Below are 22,742 nucleotides of genomic sequence, written 5' to 3'. Positions count from 1 at the left end.
TTAAATAAAGTTTATAATAATTTTGATCAATTGCTTCCATCACATGCTTGCTTTGTTACGCTTAATCTTTGATTATCGGCCGTAGTCGTAGATTAAAACTTGTTTATTCGTTCTAAAGTCGAGAGGCACGGAATTGAATTAGACTAAGCATGTATGGTAGGACGACCTAGTCATGGACGAGAGTTTTTCTAGGACCCGCTCTATGGTTGATGCTAATGCCGTAAGGTGGGTATCTTTAAACCTAAGTAATTGACAAAGATTATTAGTACCAAGTTTATCATGTTCATATGTTTACCTTTGCATGAGTGACCCGACCCCTTTAGACTATCTTTTATCATATTATTTACATTGCAATTTTCATTAATCAACAAACCAAACAAATCAAACCCAAAACGTAATCGACCTTGATAAAAATCCACCCATAGCAATTTACGACGTAATTCCCGTTTCCTTGTGTTCGACCCCTATTACTACATTAACTTGTGTCTAGGGAAATTATTTTTGCATAGGTACGCGATAAGCCTATCAAATTTTGGCGCCGTTGCCGGGGAAACGATTTTATTGCTTTTTGAATTGTCGATTTTTATCTTGTTTTCTTTTGTCTTGAGGAACATTTGTTCCTTAAGACCGTTACTTATCACTTCTCTAGAAATTGTTGTCTTATGCCCAGGTCCTCACGCAAGGGAGAATTGCTTTCACCGGATTCCGATCCCGAGAAAACATTTAGGAGAAGACGACGTTTTTGGAAGGAAGTGAAAGAAGCCTCTTCTCCCGTACAAGCCGAAAGTGCTAGAAAGTCTTACTTAGACGATCTAGAGGCCCTTGAAGAGGAGGAGGTTTCAAGTTCATCATCCCCACCACCATCACCATCTACTACCAAAAAGATGGTGAAACTTTCCGATCACTCAAAGCCCACCGCGGCCATGCTTCCTACCGAATCACAACCACTCAAATCACCGCGCCGGACTTCGAGATCAAACCGGCTTTCATTAGCCTAGTGGAGAGAAAGCAATTTGGAGGAAGTCCTTTGGAGGATCCCAATTTGCATGTGCAAAACTTTTGTGACTATTGCTCCATGATCCGTCAAACGGGCGTCACCCAAGCCCAAATAAGGGAAATACTTTTCCCTTTCTCTTTGAAGGACAAGGCCAAGCTTTGGATCAATAGCCTTGACCGCACCACCATGGGAATCACCAATTGGGAGACATTGGCTCTTGCTTTTTACCAAAAGTTTTTTCCACCGGAGAAAACCCAAACTTTGAGGAGCCAAATCACCGGATTCCGTCAACAAGCTCTTGAGAGCTTATATGAGGCTTGGGAGAGGTACAAAGAGCTTCAAAGACAATGCCCACATCATGGGCTAGATGATTGGTTTCTTGCAATAACATTCTACAATGGATGTTGTGCCGAGTCCCGAAGGATTCTTGATTCCGCCAACAATGGGCGGTTTGATCAAATTGACACCGATCTTGCTCATGCCACGATCGAATCTATGGCGGTCCATGATGCCCAATATGTCAATTCCCGAGTTGTGCCATCTAAAGGTAAAGAAGAATCCTCTAACAACTCTGTTTTGCTAGCTCAAATTGCTTTGCTCCAACAACAATTGGCGGAGAGGGATGCTAGAGATTCCATTCAACAAGTCAATGCCATGTCTTCAACGAGCCAAATCGTTGTGTGTGAAGGTTGCGGAGGTGCGGGTCACTATGCCGCTCATTGCCAAGCTCCCATTGAAGAGGTAAATGCCTTTTTAGCTTTAAGACAAAATGCACAAAATGCTTATCCACCAGGTACATTCTCAAACACATATAACCCAAATTCAAGATTTCACCCGAATATGTCTTATAGAAGCAACAATGTGCTAAATCCTCAACCACAACCCCCACCACAACAAAATGCCTATGTCCCTCAACAAAAATATATCCCTCCACCGGGGTATCAAAATCAACAAAGGCCCCCACAAAACAATTTCCAACAAACTCAACCTCCACAACAAAATGCCCAACAAAATAACCAAGAGGGAGGTAAGCTTGAGGGCTTGATAATCCGTATGCAAAAGGAATTGTTGGCTCAAATTCAAAAGAATGAGCAAGCTCAAAATGCCGCGATCAAAATGTTGGAGCAACAAATGGCTCAATTGGCTTCATCTAGCTCTTCAAGGAAATCGGGTCAACTACCCCCTTAAGGTGAGCAACCACATGCTACCCTTAATGCTATTTCCTTAAGAAGTGGAACGAAATATGATGGGCCATCCATGCCCAAAGATGATGAGGAGGTACTTGTTGAGTTAGAGGTCTCTAACAATGATAAGGCAATTGAAGAAATTCCAAAGAAAGTGGATGACCCACTTGTTGTTGTTGAGAAAGTCAAGGAAGTGGAGGATGCTCCTCCAAAGAAAGATATTGAAGCAAAGATTCCGGAAAAAGTCAAGGTGCCATTCCCTCATAGGTTGGCAAAGCATCAAAAGAATTCTCAATTCGGTAAATTCATGGAAGTTGTGAAGAATCTACAGGTAACCGTTCCTTTTACCGAATTAATCACTCAAATTCCATCTTACACTAAGTTCATGAAAGACATTTTAACTAAGAAGAGGACTTTTGATGAGGTTGAAACAATAGCTCTCACCGCCGAGGTGAGTGCTCTTTTGCAAAACAAGTCCCCTCCTAAGTTAAAAGATCCCGGTAGCTTTTCTATTCCATGCACAATTGGCACCTACCAAATTGATAAAGCTTTATGCGATTTGGGTGCTAGTGTGAGTGTAATACCTTACTCTATTTGTGCTAAGCTTAATATGGGAGTCTTAAAATGCACTAGTGTCACATTGCAAATGGCGGACCGTTCTATAAAACGCCCTTTGGGAGTTTTGGAGGATGTTCCCGTTAAGGTTGGTAAGTTTTTCATTCCGGTTGATTTTATTGTTCTTGACATGGCCGAAGATGCCCAAATCCCAATCATTTTGGGAAGACCATTTTTACACACCGCGGGTGCGTTAATTGATGTCAAGAACGGTAAAATTACATTGGAAGTGGGTGACGATAAGGTCACGTATAATTTGAATAGTGCCATGAAGAGTCCTATGATAGAAGAGTCTTGTTATTCTATTGACATTTTGGATGTTGTTGACATTGTTATAGAAGACTCTACACCTCGATCTTTGTCTAAAGATCCCTTGGAGGCACTCTTGCTTTTAGAATCATTTGCAGGTGATGATGAGATTGGAAATGAGGAGATTGATGCTTTGGAGCATGAATTGGATGGAGAGGAGCTATCATTGGAGGAGAGCTCACACTTTATAGGCTTGGTTGCTACACCGCAAGATGTTGAGGTACAAAAACCCGAGCTTAAGCCCCTTCCTTCCAATTTGAGGTATGCTTTTCTTGATAATGAGGGGATGTGTCCGGTAATCGTTAGTGCTAAATTAGATGAGAGTCAATTGGCTAAATTGCTTCATGTCTTGAGGTCTCACAAGAAAGCCATTGGCTATAAACTTGACGATTTAAAAGGCATAAGTCCCGAATTTTGCATGCACCGAATCAATCTTGAGGAAGATCATAAACCATGTGTCCAAGGTCAAAGACGATTAAATCCTAACATGCAAGAAGTGGTCAAAAAGGAAGTGCTTAAATTGTTAGATACGGGAATTATCTATGCGATTTCCGATTCTAAATGGGTGAGTCCGGTCCAAGTGGTTCCTAAGAAAGGAGGAACCACCGTAGTAAAAAATGATAAAAATGAGTTAATTCCAACTAGAATTGTGACGGGTTGGAGAATGTGCATTGACTATAGGAGGCTAAATCTAGCCACCAAGAAAGACCACTACCCATTACCTTTTATTGACCAAATGTTGGAAAGGTTGGCATGTCACAAATACTTTTGCTACCTAGATGGCTATTCCGGGTTCTTTCAAATACCCATTCACCCGGATGACCAAGAGAAGACCACGTTTACATGTCCCTATGGTACATTTGCCTACCGTAGAATGCCTTTTGGTCTTTGTAATGCCCCCGCCACCTTCCAACGTTGCATGATGAGCATCTTTTCCGACTACATTGAGTCTATCATGGAGGTGTTTATGGATAACTTTAGTGTTTATGGTTCTTCTTTTGATGCTTGTTTGACTAACTTGTCCAAAGTTTTGAAGAGTTGTGAAGAAGTTGATTTGGTGTTGAATTGGGAAAAGTGCCACTTCATGGTGAATGAAGGAGTGGTGCTTGGTCATATTGTTTCGGAGAGAGGAATTGAAGTGGACCGTGCTAAGGTCCAAGTTATTGAGCAACTACCCCCACCGGTAAATGTGAAGAGTGTAAGGAGTTTCCTAGGCCATGCGGGTTTCTACCGCCGTTTTATCAAAGATTTTTCTAAGATTGCCAAACCCCTTACGGAGCTTCTTTTAAAAGATGCTCCCTTTGTGTTTACTAACGATTGTCTTGAGTCTTTTAATAGGATCAAGAAGGCTTTGATTTCCGCACCTATCATCCAATCACCGGATTGGAACTTGCCATTCGAGCTCATGTGTGATGCAAGTGACTATGCGGTAGGTGCCGTGCTAGGACAAAGAAAGGACAAGGTTCTCCATGCTATCTACTACGCTAGCAAAACCTTGGATGCGGCTCAAATCAATTATGCCACCACGGAGAAAGAGCTACTTGCCATTGTCTATGCTTTAGACAAATTCCGCTCTTACTTGATTGGTTCCAAAGTCATTGTTCATACCGATCATGCCGCATTTAAGCATCTCCTAGCCAAACAAGAAGCTAAGCCAAGGTTGATAAGATGGATCTTGCTTTTGCAAGAATTTGATCTTGAGATTAAAGATAAGAAGGGGGCCGAAAATGTTGTTGCCGATCACTTATCCCGTTTGAAGTTCAAAGATGGAGGTATTGAATTACCTATTGATGATTCCTTCGCCGACGATGTTCTAATGATGTTGGAAGCCAATACTCCTTGGTATGCCGACATAGCCAACTACCTAGTTGGAAGAGAATTGCCACCCAACCTTTCATATCAACAAAGGAAGAAGTTCTTACATGATGCCAAGTTCTTCCTATGGGATGATCCACACTTGTTCAAACATTGCTCCGATGGGCTATTCCGGAGATGTGTCCCACAATGGGATGTGAAAGGGGTGCTAGAAGGATGCCATTCTTCTCCTTATGGTGGTCATCATGGACCATCCAAGACCGTTGCAAAGGTGTTGCAATCCGGCTTCTATTGGCCAACCATGTTCCAAGATGCCAAAAATTTCGTGATGGCTTGTGATGCTTGCCAAAGGACGGGTTCCATATCAAGAAGACATGAGATGCCTCTCAATGGAATTTTGGAAGTAGAGGTGTTCGATGTTTGGGGCATAGATTATCAAGGACCGTTTCCTTCCTCAAAAGGGAATCGGTATATTTTGGTTGCCGTTGATTATGTCTCTAAATGGGTAGAGGCAATTGCTACTCCTACCAATGATGCTCGCAACGTGATTAAATTGTTCAAGAAGATCATATTCCCGAGGTTCGGTGTTCCAAGAGCAATCATTAGTGATCGTGGTACTCATTTCGGTGAGAAACAACTTGATGCTTTGTTGGAAAAATATGGAGTCTACCATAGAAGAGGCTTGGCTTATCATCCACAAACTAGTGGCCAAGTAGAGGTTTCCAACCGTGAGATCAAGTCCATACTTGAGAAAGTTGTTGCCAAATCACGAAAGGATTGGAGTATGAAGCTCGATGATACCTTATGGGCCTACCGCACCGCGTTTAAGACACCTATTGGTACCTCACCATATAGGTTGGTCTATGGAAAGGCGTGCCATCTTCCCGTTGAGATGGAACAAAAGGCTTATTGGGCAATTAAGGAGCTTAACATGGACCCGAAATTGAGTGGAGAGAAGCGGTTGTTGCAACTCAATGAGCTCGATGAATTCCGTTTGCAAGCTTATGAGAGCTCCCGTCTCTACAAGGAGAGAACAAAGAGATGGCATGATAAGAAGATCTTGAACAAGGAATTTCAAATTGGTGATAAGGTCTTGCTATTCAATTCCCGATACAAGCTATTTCCGGGAAAGTTACGATCACGGTGGTCCGGTCCATATACCGTCACAAATGTCAACAAGTTCGGTTCCGTTGAAGTGATGACCACCAAGGGCGAAAAATTCAAGGCAAACGGTCATCGTTTGAAGCTCTACCATGAGAATGTGATCGTTGGTGTGATAGAAGAAATGACCGTTCAACCTCTACCAAAGAAAGCTTAAACCGACTCAAGCTTTTTCGTCGTGCGGGACGTTAAACCAGCGCTTCTTGGGAGGCAACCCAAGCTTTTTATTGCTTTTATTTATTTTTTTTGTTTTTGATTTTCTGCAATTTAATTGTTTTTCGTAGATTAGTAATAAAATACTCAACTTAACGATTTTTCTTTTGTGATTTTTAGGTGAAAATGAAGAAAGGAGAAAATGGAGTGCACTTGACACGCAACCCCATGCAAAAACCCCGTTCGGGGACGTGGTTTTCGAAAAAAAGAAAAATAAGTCACCCCATTATACGAGGAAGTCAAAACGCGGACAAGTGGTCAACCCCGATCGGGGCCGCCTAACCCCGATCGGGGTCGTGGTACTGTAGCTGCTTTTTGGTATTTGCGGGTATATAAAAAAAAAAGCAAGATTCTATCACAACTCTTCAAACCCGACGGTACCTTTCCTTTCCCATCTCCATTATTTTCTTTGCTTTTCTACCTAAAATCACAAGGAAACTTCATTTTCTTCATTGATTTGCAAGCTTTGTTCAACCATTAAGATCAACTTGGTAAGATCTCTTCTCTTTTCTCTTTAAATTCATCTATTGCAATCAATTAATTGGATTATGCAAACCCTAAATCAGTTTGGGGGAATTCGATTTTGTGCTTAATAGTGCTAGAAATTGGTTGTAGAATGATTATTACTTGTTTGTAGTGTGAATTAGTTCACTAATTCATACTATTATGCCTATTAGGATGGATTTTGGTTTGCCTTAAGATGAATTTTGTCTTAAAATTTCAGCAATATGGCACCAAGAAAAGCTCCTTCACAAGGTGCTTCTAAGAGAAGGAGAGGTGAGGCGGAGGCTTCAAATGCAGCAGCGGATGTCCAAATGGAGGATGTTCCACAATGGCATGACCCGGAATATCCAAATGTGATCTTCAATTCACTAGCTCAATACAACAATTGGGTTGTTTTGAAAAGCAAAGGTATGGAACCAACGAAATTCATTAACCAAGCATCTTTAAACAACATTGGAATAGAGAAAAATGTTAAAGCTTTGTTTAAAAATCTTGGCATGAAATCTTGTTATACCATGAATTATAAGACCTTCCCCGAACTCACCCTTGAGTTCTTGAGCTCTTTTGAGTTCCATAGGTCTAAGAGACCCGGTTTCATTCTCTTTGTTACCTTTCGTTTATTTAATGAAGATCATAAGATGGACTTAGCGGATTTCGCCGCTATCTTTGATTTGCCTCATAAGTTGCCAACCGAGTCACCTGATGATTACAACCCCACTTTAACTTGGGAAGCCATTTCTCACTTGCCTTTTCCGGGTTTTGATCATACACCACATCAATTTATTCATTATCCCAACATAAGGATTTGGCAACGGTTTATGGGATGGACCTTTTTTGGTAGAAATGAACCTCACTCGGTGAGGAAGATTGAGTTAGAAATCTTGGGTGCTTTCTTAAATGTTAATGGTGATGAGAAGTGGGGAATCAATATCCCCTACCACTTTGCGGTCCACTTGACCAAACAAACTAACCCCAAGAATAGTTGCATTGTCTTAGGTGGTTTGGTCACAAAAATTGCTCACCATTTGTGTAGGTTCAACCAAGAGACTACCGGTTTGAGACCATTGCTTGAGTCTAGGTCTAGGGGAGTTGGTCTTGATTATGAATACTTTCTTTCTTGTAATTGGTTTAAAGATGCCCATCCAAACATGATTTGGAAGATAGGTAGGCAAGACTCCATTCGTCTACCCGAGGAAAAGAAAGAAATAAAGGCTTTGGTTCATACTAGGCCTCGTAGTGGAAGTGACCCCTTTGTTAGACCGACCTACCATTTAGCCCTTAGAGGTGAGTCAACTACCACCGTTGAGAGACGTGTGGGAGGTTCATCCTCCCAAGTACGTCATTCCACCTCTAGCATTGAGTCACCATCTAGCATAGAAATGATGAACATGATGCGAGAAATGAACTTAGGTGTTAATCAAATTCGTGATGACCAACGACTTGCATTACATCCTATTTATGATCATTTTGCTAGGCAAGGAGTTATCCGACCCGAGGGGCCACACCCTTCATTCTATACTTATCCTCCGGGTGGATTTCCTCCTCCATCTCCTATTCCCCCTTCCCCTCCTCACAATGATGCATGTACATTTGCTCAATATGAACCCGGCCCGGATTTTTGTGGTTCAGACTATGGGATTGAGGCATGCTATGGAGGCTATGGAGGATATGGAGGCTATGGTGGCTATGGTGGAATTAGTAGTTATGGTGAAGGTCTTGGTAGTGGCCAAGATATTGGTGAGTATGTCACTCCTCTTCAAGGAGATGACTCAAGTGGAAGTGGCCAACAAGGAGAATCAAGTGGTAGTGGAAAGAAGAAGAATAAAGGGAGGAAGGGGTTCAATTTTTAGCCCTTTTCTTAGTTGATCAATGAAGAAGTCCCCCGAATTCATGCTAGCTTGGGGGGAGGCTAGCAAGTTGAGTAAGTTTTTTATTGCTTTGCATATTAGTTTAGATCTTAAACCCATTAGACATAACCTCTAGTCCTTGCTTTGTGCTTTGAGCCATTTTTATGGTTTGATTGGGTGATTTGGATAGTTGGCACATTGAGGACAATGTGATGTTTAGCTTGGGGGGGGATTGCATTTGCATATAGTGTAGTTTGCATGTAGTGTAGGAAATTTGAAAATTTTTGAGAGAAATTTTTGCTTTGTGCTTGCTTGTTGCCTACTTTCCTCTTTGCTTATCCTATTAATAGCTTGTTGCTAATGATTTATTCTTTAATGATGGGATATTAGCTACATGGGGATGTCTTGACATAGTAGGTGGGAGATGGAGAATGAACCGAATAGGCTTGATCTTGACTTATGGCAAGCTACAAAATGGTAAGGTAGAACCTCCTTTAAGGCCATTTCATCTTTATTTGGTCTCACTTAGGTGAGTGTAGGTGTCTCCTTATAATGTGTGTTACATCAAAACGCACAAGTATGGTCTTCATGTCATTTCTTGGTAAGCACGCATTCATTTGTTTTAGCATTTTGGAGCCATTCACATGATATTTTAGCCTTTTTGACCCCTTCACAAAATTTATCCTTAGCTACATCATTGAAATTGCCTACCCTTGTTGAGCTAGTAGCTTAGTTGGATAGTGTTTGGGTGCTCATTGGGATATATTTGGTTGTTTGAAGTCATGTGAGCTTGGTCTTAATGCTCAAAAAAAAAAAAAAAAAAGAGAGGAAAAAAAGGAGAAAAAGAAAAAAATTGAAAACATTGGAAAATGAAAGAAAATGAAAAAAATGAAGAAAGAAAAAATGAATGAATGAGAAAAAGCATGAAAAAAGAAGTATGCATTGAAAAAGAAAAGAAAAGAAAAAAAGAGAAGAAGAAAAGATATGAGAAATTCTCAAGCATTATTCATTATATTTTGGAGAAATTTCTTATGGTTTGAATTGCAAATTTGGGTTAGAATTGGGATTGAGCATCCTTGCATTTTTTTGGTAGTTGCTAGCTTGACTTAGCTCCACATTACCATAACTCTTTTGTTCCCCCTTCTTACCCATGTTTATTTACCTTCTTCCTACCCATTTGGCTTCTTTATCATGCTTACATTTGATTGTCTTTACTTGCTAGTTTTGACATGTTTACCATATTAGATTGCGGGCACATTGTTATAAGTTGAGGATAGTTGAGTGTTCATTCACAAAAATTATCCTTTCACATATAAAAGAGTTTGAGTGTCCCGTGAGAGTCCATAAGTCGAAAGATCATGCAAGAGCTTAAAGGTTCATTCAAAGTTTTCTATGCTACGCCGTCGTGTAAATCTCATACATGTCTTGATTTATCCTTTTCCCATGTTGTTTCGGGTTTTTAAATCATTATGCTTAGCTTGTTTAGGATATAGCAATTGATGGAATTTGGTTTCTTGCTTGAGGACAAGCAAGGGTTTAGCTTTGGGGAGTTTGATATGTTCATTTTATATATACTTTTACCCCTCGTTTTAGCTCGGTTTCTATTGATTATCATACTTTAATTAGTATATTTTTGAGCTAATTTTGTGTTCTAGGTGTATTGTTGTGTTTGTTATGGTTTTGTAGGAATCTAAGCATTTAGAGGCTTTTTCCTATGATTTTGTACACCAAGTTCACTAAGCTAAACAAGGCCAAATATTGGACTAAGTGTGTGAAGATTTATTGGGTTTTGCATGAAGATTAGTGGATTGAAGTAAGGAATTACAAATGAAGCCAAATGCAAAGTCAAGCCCAAAATGAAGGTCCATATCAAGGTTGCAAGCATTGGATGCCAATAGAGCTTAGGATGCTAGGAATTTAGAACATTAACCGGGTGATTAATCGCACATTTAATCACCAACATTGGATACCTTAGCAATTAAGAGGAGATTTAAGGCGAAATACCGAGGATTAAGTGACCCCGATCGGGGCCTCCTAACCCCGATCGGGGTTGCATGCTCGTAGGTGCTTACGTTATTCTCCTCCTCTCCTATAAATAGGAGAGGTATTCCTAGGTTTTAGGCATCCCATTTTACGTCCAAGTTTACTACATTAAGCCTCAAGCATTATAAGTTTGCTCTCATTAGTTTTCATTTCAAGTTTAAGTTGTTTAAGCATTCCTTAGTTAATCATTCAACACTTTGTATTTCAAGAGTTTTTTAAGCATTTGTTATTAAATCTTTTGGTTCTAGCTATTTGTTTTTCCATACAAGTCTTCCTTATTAAGGTATTTCTTATTACAAGTTTACAATTTACATCATTGCTTTAGTTATCACATAGTTTTTATAATTGTTACTTTAGCTTTGTTCTTTTCATATGTTATATCACCCAATTAATATAATTCATACAACCATGTTTAATATTCTCTACAATTTAGTTTGCATTTTATATCTTAGTATGAGTAGCTAAATTCTCTAGTCTAAAGGCTAGGGGAGCCATGCAAAATCAAACATATAATATGATTAAATAAAGTTTATAATTGATGGGGCATATTCTGCACCCGCTGACCGAGTCAACACATTGAGCAAGGTCAAGGATATCCACAACAAGTCAACAACCTAGACAGCCTAACCGACGCAGCCTGTCTAGGTCCCGGCTGAGACAACTAGCCAGCCGGGGCACACATCAGCGTACTCATATCCAAGACCCCTCGGCGGTGAGTCAACAGGGCCCGCCGGCTTGCCATAGGTCCCTCGGCCAAGGGGTAGATCAGTCTTTCCACCTGCTAGCCACTTGGCCACTTGGCCACTACGTGACAAAAGGTGAAAGTCTATAAATACTCCACTTCTCTCATTGAGAAGGGGATCCACAATTTAGCCTAAGAATCACTATTCATCTGGTAACATCTTCCTTATCTCTCTACAACACATACTTAGCCAAATAACATACAACTTAGTCCATTCGAGTTTACTGACTTGAGCGTCGGAGTGAGTACGCTTGGCACAAAGCCAAGCCCTCAGTTCGCTCATTGTTGCAGGAGCGGCCGAGGAGAACAATCAAGGCAAGGAAGATTCAACCAAAGACGTCATCTTACAAGCGCGGGTGGTGAACAAACTTGCTATGGAATTACACCCGGAACAATTGGCGCCGTCTGTGGGGGAGGGGATAGGGTACGGCCTGTACGAAAGTAAGCCGAGGGAGAAGAAGCCGGGGATTTAAATTCTTTTCTTACGCAGAATATACGTTCAACATACATCGGAGCCCATACCACGGCATAGACTACGCTGGGGGCAAATTGATGGGGCATATTCTGCACCCGCTGACCGAGTCAACACATTGAGCAAGGTCAAGGATATCCACAACAAGTCAACAACCTAGACAGCCTAACCGACGCAGCCTGTCTAGGTCCCGGCTGAGACAACTAGCCAGCCGGGGCACACATCAGCGTACTCATATCCAAGACCCCTCGGCGGTGAGTCAACAGGGCCCGCCGGCCTGCCATAGGTCCCTCGGCCGAGGGGTAGATCAGTCTTTCCACCTGCTAGCCACTTGGCCACTTGGCCACTACGTGACAAAAGGTGAAAGTCTATAAATACTCCACTTCTCTCATTGAGAAGGGGATCCACAATTTAGCCTAAGAATCACTATTCATCTGGTAACATCTTCCTTATCTCTCTACAACACATACTTAGCCAAATAACATACAACTTAGTCCATTCGAGTTTACTGACTTGTGCGTCGGAGTGAGTACGCTTGGCACAAAGCCAAGCCCTCAGTTCGCTCATTGTTGCAGGAGAGGCCGAGGAGAACAATCAAGGCAAGGAAGATTCAACCAAAGACGTCATCTTACAAGCGCGGGTGGTGAACAAACTTGCTCTGGAATTACACCCGGAACAATAATAATTTTGATCAATTGCTTCCATCACATGCTTGCTTTGTTACGCTTAATCTTTGATTATCGGCCGTAGTCGTAGATTAAAACTTGTTTATTCGTTCTAAAGTCGAGAGGCACGGAATTGAATTAGACTAAGCATGTATGGTAGGACGACCTAGTCATGGACGAGAGTTTTTCTAGGACCCGCTCTATGGTTGATGCTAATGCCGTAAGGTGGGTATCTTTAAACCTAAGTAATTGACAAAGATTATTAGTACCAAGTTTATCATGTTCATATGTTTACCTTTGCATGAGTGACCCGACCCCTTTAGACTATCTTTTATCATATTATTTACATTGCAATTTTCATTAATCAACAAACCAAACAAATCAAACCCAAAACGTAATCGACCTTGATAAAAATCCACCCATAGCAATTCACGACGTAATTCCCGTTTCCTTGTGTTCGACCCCTATTACTACATTAACTTGTGTCTAGGGAAATTATTTTTGCATAGGTACGCGATAAGCCTATCAGGTGGTTTTTGAGAAATTAATTCAAAATTCTTTGCCGCGGGTCCCACATTTTATTGTTTTATAAAAAAAATAGAAAAAAAAACCAACTGCATTTGATGACGTGGATGAATATGGATGCTTTAAATGTTTTTGTATTTATAAAGATAAGACTAGACTTTATAATGAAGGAATGATGTTTGCAAGTGATTTATCAATTTTCTACGATTTTTTTTCGGAAAAAGTTGCGTCCCCGATCGGGGCCCGTTCACCCCGACCGGGGTTGACCAAGTCTTGCCCGTTTTGACTTTCTTCTCCTTATTTCTTTTAGCTCCTCTGTTGTTGAAAGTTACTATCCCGAACGGGGTTTCTTGCATGGGGAAGCGTGCATTTCTTCTTTGAGTCTCCTTTTCTTCTTTCTTCACCTATAAATCACAAAACAAAACACCGTCAAGTCTAGTAATTTTATTTCTAAATCTATGAAAACATTTAATTTGCGAAAAATTATAAACAAAAACAAATAAAAGAGATTTCCCGAATTGAATATCCATTGTCCTCTTAAAAGCATGTCAACGCCCTTAGAAGTTGATCATATTTCTGCGCATGAGCAATACACAAGCATATGTAAGCAATTGATAAGATATAAGCATGAAAGATCAAAGGCAAGAAATGATTTATCTTATCAAAATGCCCATGAGAGATTTCAAATAGAACCAACGTACTACTCCACTCGTCAGCAAGAGATGGAGCATCATGCTTAAGACCATAAAAATAACAGTTAGTGCATAAATTATAATCATGAATGGTCTCAAATTGGTGGTATGAAAACTCTAAATGGTAGGACTCATCACAAATAGGGGCTTCATCCCACTTATCCTCTAAATGAAAATCACTAAGTCCTCCATCCACCTCAATTGGGTCAACTATATCCTCCACGAAAAGATTTTCAAAGAAGTCTAAGGTCTCGGGTAAACCTCATCCTTTTTATGGTAATCGGGCTCAATATCATCCATGACATGTGTGTCAATTACCTCCTCCACGAAATGGTTAATTGGAACGACCAAAGGGGGCATTTCAATCAAAAAAGTCGGACTATCGTCGTCGTCATCCAATAATTCAAAATTGTTAAGGGGAGAAGACTCACATTGGGAGGTTGAGAAAGCATAAGGAGAGGTAATAAGCTCATATTGGCTCGCTTCCTTTTGAGAAAGTTGTTCCAAACGAGCTTGAAGCACTTTGAGCTCCTCTTGCATGCGCTACACATCATTGAATTGGCGCGCTAATTCCCGACATTCTGTAGCCATGAAATCTAAGAAATTCCAAAGTTCCGGGCCGACTGTAATACTACGGTTTTCTATGTCTATGGGTACTCTATCGAGTGGGGCTTACTCTATCGAGTAAGTATGTTTTTATACGAAACAATAGTCTATCTGATGGGTACTCGATCGAGTATGTGCGGCACGCGATCGAGTAAGGGGCACTCGATCGAGTAAGTTACTTACTCGATCGAGTAAGTTACTTACTCGATCGAGTAAGTTACTTTTACGGGTTGTTTTTGACGGGATTTGTTAATAACGTGTGATTCATATTTAAAGGTTTCCGTCACTTTATTCATCACTTTTACTTTTTCTAAAAACCCTTCAAAGAGAAAAGAAGTTACGTTGTCTCCGTCGTCGCGTTACTATCAAATCCCAAAGGCTAAGGTTGTCAGATCGTCACGTTCTTTACACCGTTGAGTTCGTCGTGTCGAGGATAAGATCCTTGTATAGTTTTTATGTTGTTTCATTGAGTTTGGTTAAAACCCTAATTGGGTAAATTGGGGGTTTTGGGAGTATTGTGTTTATTAGATGGTGATTGTATGATTGCATGTTTGATAGGAGGTTGATACATGCATTTTATATAGTCTTTTTAGGCCTTTTTAAGCACGTATTTCTATGCTATTATCGTAATTTTATGCTACGAAATGCCCCGAATATGCTACTTTGGTTTGTTTTGTCTTATTTGCAGGAATGAACCAGAAAGTAGTGAAATCAAGCCTTTTACCGTCCGTTTAGCATGCATTTGGAGGAAGAGTGAATTTGGAGCGGGAATGTAGCTATTTTGAGATGCGCAAAGAAGTAAGATAGCTAGGCGAGCAAAGGAAGAACTTCAAATTGCTAGTGCCTACTTTGAAGAGCCATATCTCGAGTTCTACAACTGATATAAGCACGTATTTCTATGCTATTATCGTAGTTTTATGCTACGAAATGCCCCGAATATGCTACTTTGGTTTGTTTTGTCTTATTTGCAGGAATGAACCAGAAAGTAGTGAAATCAAGCCTTTTACCATCCGTTTAGCATGCATTTGGAGGAAGAGTGAATTTGGAGCAGGAATGTAGCTATTTTGAGATGCGCAAAGAAGTAAGATAGCTAGGCGAGTAAAGGAAGAACTTCAAATTGCTAGTGCCTACTTTGAAGAGCCATATCTCGAGTTATACAACTGATATTCAGGTGATTATAATTGGATATGAAAGCTTGTCCACTTAGCTTTCCAACGCCACCGGAATCGCCCTGTTTGCCCAAGTAACGAAGAAATGGCAGCCGTTTGAAGTTCAAAGTCATAAAGCAGAAATTGTTCTTTGGAAAGTACTCGATCGAGTACAATTTTACTCGATCGAGTCTTTTTTCTACTCGATCGAGTAGTTGCATTTTAGGATTTACTCGATCGAGTAGATTTTATACTCGATCGAGTGGTTTAAGCTTTAGTTTACTCGATCGAGTGGTTTTAAATCACTCGATCGAGTGGATTCTCTTACGGGCTGGGCTTTTAAGCTTTATTTCGCTATTAGGTTAATAACTTCCTATTTTCTTATAAATAGGAGAGTAGGACGTCTTTTGTAAAGCACCCACACACTATCAGACGAGGTTTTACTACTGTTTTATGTTCTGCCTCTTATTTTCCGGATCTATTTCAGTAACCTTTCTCTCCTTTTTCCTCTTTAATTTAATGGTTGTTCCTCTTTCTCTCTTTATTTATGTTCTTTATTTAATTATGTCTAGCTAAATACCTCTGCTAGGATAAGGAAATATAATGAATGGATGTTAATTGCTAATTAGGTTTATAGGTTGTCGTTGGTGTTTTAGTCTATGTTGTTAATCGCTGCTATAATTGTATCCTGCTAGTTGAGTCGACACAATTAGCCTTTTAATTTAGGTAAGCCTTGACCTAGACCGAAAGGTTGGAAGGGGTGAGACCTGCAGTGAACAATAGGATGCTTTAGTGAGGGCGAAAGTTAAGCTAATAGCATTTTAGGGCGAATTGAGACCGAAAGGAGATATTCATTGCCCCTTAGACCGACACATCGACTGATCTGTGACCTTAACTGCGATTGACTGACGTTCATTGATGACCCGGAATCCTAGTTCTCTCTCTCTCTTTATTGTTAATCCCTTTATTTTTATCTCTCAATTTCTCTTGCCACCTCTCTTAGTTTAGAAATCATATTCAAACCCCCGTTACTCTTAGACTAATTTAAAACAGATAAATCTCATTTTGCCTCCCTGTGGAGATCGACCCTACTTGCTGCTAGCTTCTGTTAGTTGTATTTAGGTTTATTTTTGGTACAGAAACGACCGTATCAAATTTTGGCGTCATTGTCGGGGAGGCAGCGTAGTTTTATCTGTCTTATTTAATCTATTTCTTGTCTCAAGGAACCTCGGTTCCTTGAGACCGTTCTCATGTATTTCGTTCTTGACTTTCCGCAGAGAGAGAACGAAAGCTTTGGTGATTATATAGACAGGTTAGAGGAGTTTCTCGAACCAAGACGAGGAAGGTTTTCGGGAGAACAAATTTGCCGGTCTATCATCAAGGGAATGAATGTCCCTACGCGAGCATACCTCGAGGCTAAAGGTAAGGGGGATTTTGATGGACTCCCCACAAAAGAGGTATTAGAATTTTTTGATTGGTTTGTCAAAAACTCGTTAAACCCAATTTCTCTCTTCATGTTGACTCAGACGAGGGGATGGGTGAGACTTTAGAGACCAATCTAGAGGATGCCATAATTTTTTACGGAGACATAGAGGAGACTTCTAGCATGGTTGACAATCCCTTCTATAGGGAAAATCTAGAACCCCTTTATGATTCTTTCACAGACAGTGAGGGCGACTGGGAGGGTCTCTTTGAGAACTTCCCTACTGACGAGTCTAGCGCTAGGGGGAGTGAGGAGGTAGATTTAGACAGTCTTGAGGTCATATAGAATAATTATGACAATGTAGATGAGTCTATTATAGAGGACCCGATTGACCCAATTGACTTTACATCCCCATGCATTTGGGATGATTATCCACCTTCTCTTTTAGCCGGCCAGATTCCTCCACCTCACAGTTTTTACCCGTCTGAGCATTTAAATTCTACTCGCGTTATTTTTGAGTCAAATGCTACAGAGCTCCTTTATTTACCACCTGCGGTTATTTTGAGCTTCTATATTCCGCCCTTAGCTGGAGGGAGGAATAATTTTGTGAATGATTTTAGGAGCTGTCATAGGAAATTTGTTAGGCTTAAATGTTATTATATTTTACTTTCCTATGCTATTCTTTGTCTTATGGTACTACTTACAGTTTTTGTGTAGCACATGCGCAAAGTTTGATAAGTTCTTTGCGAGCTTTGAGTCATTTTTGATTGGGCTCAATTAATTAGAGCACTGGATGAAAAAGAAGGTCGAGCCGGGACCGTCTGAAACTAGCGCTACCCGGGAGACAACCCGGAGATTTATTTTTAGTTGTTTTTCAAACATTGCATTTTATTTCAGTTGTGTGTAATAATTGGTCTTCATACCATAGACTATATCAGTATGCTTGCTTTGTTAGTTTTGCGGGCTATTTTTATTGCGTCTTTTGTAGGAATATACTAAGGATCACTCGATCGAGTACTTTTTGTACTCGATCGAGAGCTTTTGCTGCTGAAATCACTCGATCGAGTACTTATTCTACTCGATCGAGTACCTGAAAAAAAAATAATAATAATTCACTCGATCGACCACTATTCCACTCGATCAACCACTATTCCTCTCGATCGAGCTGTTTTGGACGCCCATTGCTTGGATTAGCTTCTTGTGACGATGTTTCGGAGCTATTAGTGACCTCCCACGTTGCTGGCTGGTTTGGGGAGGTCCCTTTTTCGCGTATCTTGTGAGTTTTCCGCATTTCCACTCTTTCTCTTTTAGTTTGCATTTCCTTTCCATGTTTTGGTACAATGAGGGCATTGTACGGTTTGGTTTGGGGAGGTTATGCATCCATATCTCGTGTTCGCATCTTGTTTTTATTGCATTTCTGTTATCACGTTTAATTTCAGTATGCATTGTTGTTTATTTTCATAAAAATCAAAAATCTCATAAAAATTGAAAATTTTCAAAAATTCAAAAAATATTCACGTTTATTTTTGCATATAGGTTGAGTCGGAACGGTAGATTTCCGTGATGAAATTGCACTTTAACTTGTCTTTTTACTTGAGCCTTGCACTTTATTGACAGTTATTAGCTGAGTCTTGCGCATATCTACGAGTTTTTGTTCAAATTTAGCTGACTGTTTAGACTTGACTTGATAAATTGGCAACCTACTCTATAAATTCTGAGTTTTAGAGCCTTATAACCGGTGACATTCATGACCGGTTTACATAGGAGTTGAGAGTAATACTCCTTGCATAACATGTTTATTACTTTGCACATTTATGAAATTCGATTTCTTGTCAATTGCATACGTTCGGGTTTGTGGTCGGTGTCACATGCAGGGAGGTGCTTGTAAATTTCCTTTTCTTACATTTTCACCCATCTAGCTCCACTTAAGCCAAATTTAGCCTTTTGACCCATTAGCTACATCCATAATTAGCCTGCCTTGTCAAGCTAGTTTAGTGTGATTGTTGTGGTATTTAGATCCATGTTGCGAGTTTGGCTCATTTTTATTGTCTGGAGTTGGTAGGAAAATGAGAAAGGATGAAGAAAAAAAAACGTGGAAAAGAGAAAAAAGAAGGACAAACGTGTGAATGAAAAAAAAAGGAAAAAAAAGGAAGAAAAAAATTGAAATCATACGTGAAAACCAGAGAAAAAAAAAAGAAGGAAAAATCAAAGAATTGAACTAGTTTGAATTTAGAGACTGTCTGTGCTTATTCTTATCTTGTGACGGTCTCACTCCTCTGTTTTATTCCCATATTTTTGAGGAGATAGTGTTTTGGGTAGTGAGATGTGTGCCAGTGAAGGGCACTTGTACTTTATTTTACAGTCAGCTGAGGATTGGATGGTCCTATATGGTCTTGTTTAGGAACTAGCTTGACGCTTTACCTCCACATTTCCATAATTTGTTTTGCCTTTTCTCACCTGAACCTCACTTTCCCATATCATTTGTAAGCCCTCAGCTGTGACGGACATTGTTGGTTGGAATGTATGTGTAGTACTTGAATCGTCTATCATTTTTGTTGCATGCATGTTATGTAGGTCGCAGTCTAGGTGAGTGACTGTTTTCTCTTTCTCTCTTATACATATACTTTCACCCTTTGCTTCATGAGAGAAGAGTGACCACGAGAGAGTCCGATTTTGTTGGTCTTGCAAGGTCGATAGGTTGGCTATATTTCTGAACAGCTCATAACTCGTTTGCGTATTGACTGCTTAGTTTTAACTGTTAGTTTTTGTTGCATTAAATTGGTTCAAGTAGACAAGTTAAGCTAGCTCTGAGTTATCATTTCCGTTCCATTACTTTGCATTCAGTTTACTCGAGGACGAGTAAAGGTTTGGTTTGGGGAGATTTGATACGTCCATTTTATATAGTCTTTTTAGGCCTTTTTAAGCACGTATTTCTATGCTATTATCGTAGTTTTATGCTACGAAATGCCCCGAATATGCTACTTTGGTTTGTTTTGTCTTATTTGTAGGAATGAACCAGAAAGTAGTGAAATCAAGCCTTTTACCGTCCGTTTAGCATGCATTTGGAGGAAGAGTCAATTTGGAGCGGGAATGTAGCTATTTTGAGATGCGCAAAGAAGTAAGATAGCTAGGCGAGCAAAGGAAGAACTTCAAATTGCTAGTGCCTACTTTGAAGAGCCATATCCCGAGTTCTACAACTTATATTCAGGTGATTCTAATTGAAGATGAAAACTTGTCCTCTTAGCTTTCCAACGCCACCGGAATCGCCCTATTTGCCCAAGTAACAAAAAAATGGCAACCGTTTGAAGTTCAGTGCGCAAAGCAGAAAATTGTTGCTGGAAAGTACTCGATCGAGTACAATTTTACTCGATCGAGTCCTTTTTCTACTCGATCGAGTAGTTGCATTTTAGGATTTTCTACTCGATCGAGTGGTTTAAGCTTTAGTTTACTCGATCGAGTGGTTTTAAATCACTCGATCGAGTGGATTCTCTTACGGGCTGGGCTTTTATGCTTTATTTCGCTATTAGGTTAATAACTTCCTATTTTCTTATAAATAGGAGAGTAGGACGTCTTTTGTAAAGCACCCACACACTATCAGACAATGTTTTACTACTGTTTTCTGTTCTGCCTCTTATTTTCCGGATCTATTTCAGTAACCTTTCTCTCCCTTTTCCTCTTTAATTTAATGTTTGTTCCTCTTTCTCTCTTTATTTATGTTCTTTATTTAATTATGTCTAGCTAAATACCTCTGCTAGGACTAGGGAATTTAATGAATGGATGTTAATTGCTAATTAGGTTTATAGGTTGTCGTTGTTTATTTAGTCTATGTTGTTAATCACTGCTATAATTGTATCCTGCTAGTTGAGTCGACACAATTAGCCTTTTAATTTAGGTAAGCCTTGACCTAGACCGAAAGGTTGGAAGAGGTGAGACCTGCAGTGAACAATAGGATGCTTTAGTGAGGGCGAAAGTTAAGCTAATAGCATTTTAGGGCGAATTGAGACCGGAAGGAGATATTCATTGCCCCTTAGACCGACACATCGACTGATCTATGACCTTAACTGCGATTGACTGACGTTCATTGATGACCCGGAATCCTAGTTCTCTCTCTCTTTATTGTTAATCCCTTTATTTTTATCTCTCAATTTCTCTTGCCACCTCTCTTAGTTTAGAAATCATATTTAAACCCCCGTTACTCTTAGACTAATTTAAAACAGATAAATCTCATTTTGCCTCCCTGTGGAGATCGACCCTACTTGCTGCTAGCTTCTGTTAGTTGTATTTAGGTTTATTTTTGGTACAGAAACGACCGTATCAGAGGTGATTTCATTGAAGAACGATTTTGATTAGCTGCTAGACCGTCTGTGGTGATTGCTGTTCCAGGTAGGGTTTCCCTACTCAGTATTAGTTACATAATGTGTGGTAATTGTTGTTGTGATTAAAGGTTGATTGTATTGTTGGTTGTTAGACGGTTGTTGATTTCATGTTGTTGATTGGTATGTATCTGCTCGTGATTTTCGGGTGCGTCCCCTGGTGAGTGGAGTCACTTGTGGGAGTTGTTTCACGCCCTTGATTCACCTTCTGTGGAACCCGCCACAGAAAGGATGTGCACATTAATGAACATGGGTTTATCGCTCGATGGAGATGAGCGGGGCTTAGGTGGGAACGGCTGCCGTCCCTCATCAAGCGGGAGTACTGTTGCGATGGGTACTGCAGCGGGGCTACACACTTTAGTGTGTAGTCAGTTGTATGGAGATTGGAGATGGAGACTGGGGTTGTGCTGAGCTGTTTGAACTCTTTGTGTACTTGCTTCATTGTGGCATTGTTTTTGTGTAATTAGTACTGACCCCGTTAATTGTTTTAAAAACTGTGGTGATCCATTCGGGGGGTGGTGAGTAGTTACTGGGCAGGTATGAGACGATGCGTATGGGATAGCTGGGATGAGTCACCACGATGCAGTTTAGAAGTCTTCCGCTGTATTAGACATTTTTATAGTTTTGATAGTAGACAGTTTTGAGAACTTTGTATTTCTTTTTATCAGTTTTGGAGTTGGCATGTAATCACTTTAAACTTTATTACTATCTAAGTATGTTTCTTTATTGTCTTTTGATTATCATTGCTTCGGAAAACTGAGATGGTGACGTTCTCATACCTTAAGTGGTCCTGGTAAGGCACTTGGAGTATGGGGGTGTCACAAAGTGGTATCAGAGCGACGATCTTGAAACCTGTAACCAATGAACCCAATGAACATAGGGAGTCAAACTAAAATGAACCCGGGTAGGAATTGTATGAGCTACTGCAAAGACTTGGGAGACGTCCTAAAGTCGCGAAGTCGCCCTACAATTTTGAACCGGTCACCATGGGATGTGAGTAGGAATCGATATGTGTTTATCTTGTGTGCTATGTATTCATATAGTAATGAGTTGTATGAATCAGTGGATGCATGTATGTGGAGAATAGGAGATGTGTAGTGAAGGAAGATGATGATATGATTATATATGTTGTTGGTTAAATATATGAATGACATGATGGATTATTTATGATCTGGCATAATAAGGAACATGTGAATAGAAATGTTGTGTCGTATACGTATATTGTGTTTGCATAAAGTCATATAATGAAGTTATATATTCGTTTACTGTTGTTTCATATGCACTTGTTAGATGAAGAATGTGGTTGAAATGGGAAGAACTGATTGGAAAAGATGGAGTGTCAATTGCTTGAGAATATGAAGTTTGTGATTATGAATATGTTTATAGGATTTGTAATGTATGAGTATGT

At 40.0% G+C, this 22,742-nt stretch overlaps 1 non-coding gene across 1 annotated transcript; it reads right to left on the bottom strand.

The window, feature by feature from the left end:
* Window positions 1-1,255: 1,255 nt before the first annotated feature.
* LOC141654441 (small nucleolar RNA R71) lies at window positions 1,256-1,362 on the bottom strand. The gene has a single exon (XR_012548001.1). It is a non-coding gene; the product is annotated as a small nucleolar RNA R71 (small nucleolar RNA).
* Between the last annotated feature and the right edge of the window lie 21,380 nt (window positions 1,363-22,742).

The sequence above is a fragment of the Silene latifolia genome, chromosome 4 (assembly GCF_048544455.1).
Source record: "Silene latifolia isolate original U9 population chromosome 4, ASM4854445v1, whole genome shotgun sequence".
Classification (NCBI taxonomy): domain Eukaryota; kingdom Viridiplantae; phylum Streptophyta; class Magnoliopsida; order Caryophyllales; family Caryophyllaceae; genus Silene; species Silene latifolia.
The sequence above is the reverse complement of the archived record's forward strand: the minus strand, read 5'-3'. Positions and strand labels throughout refer to the sequence as shown.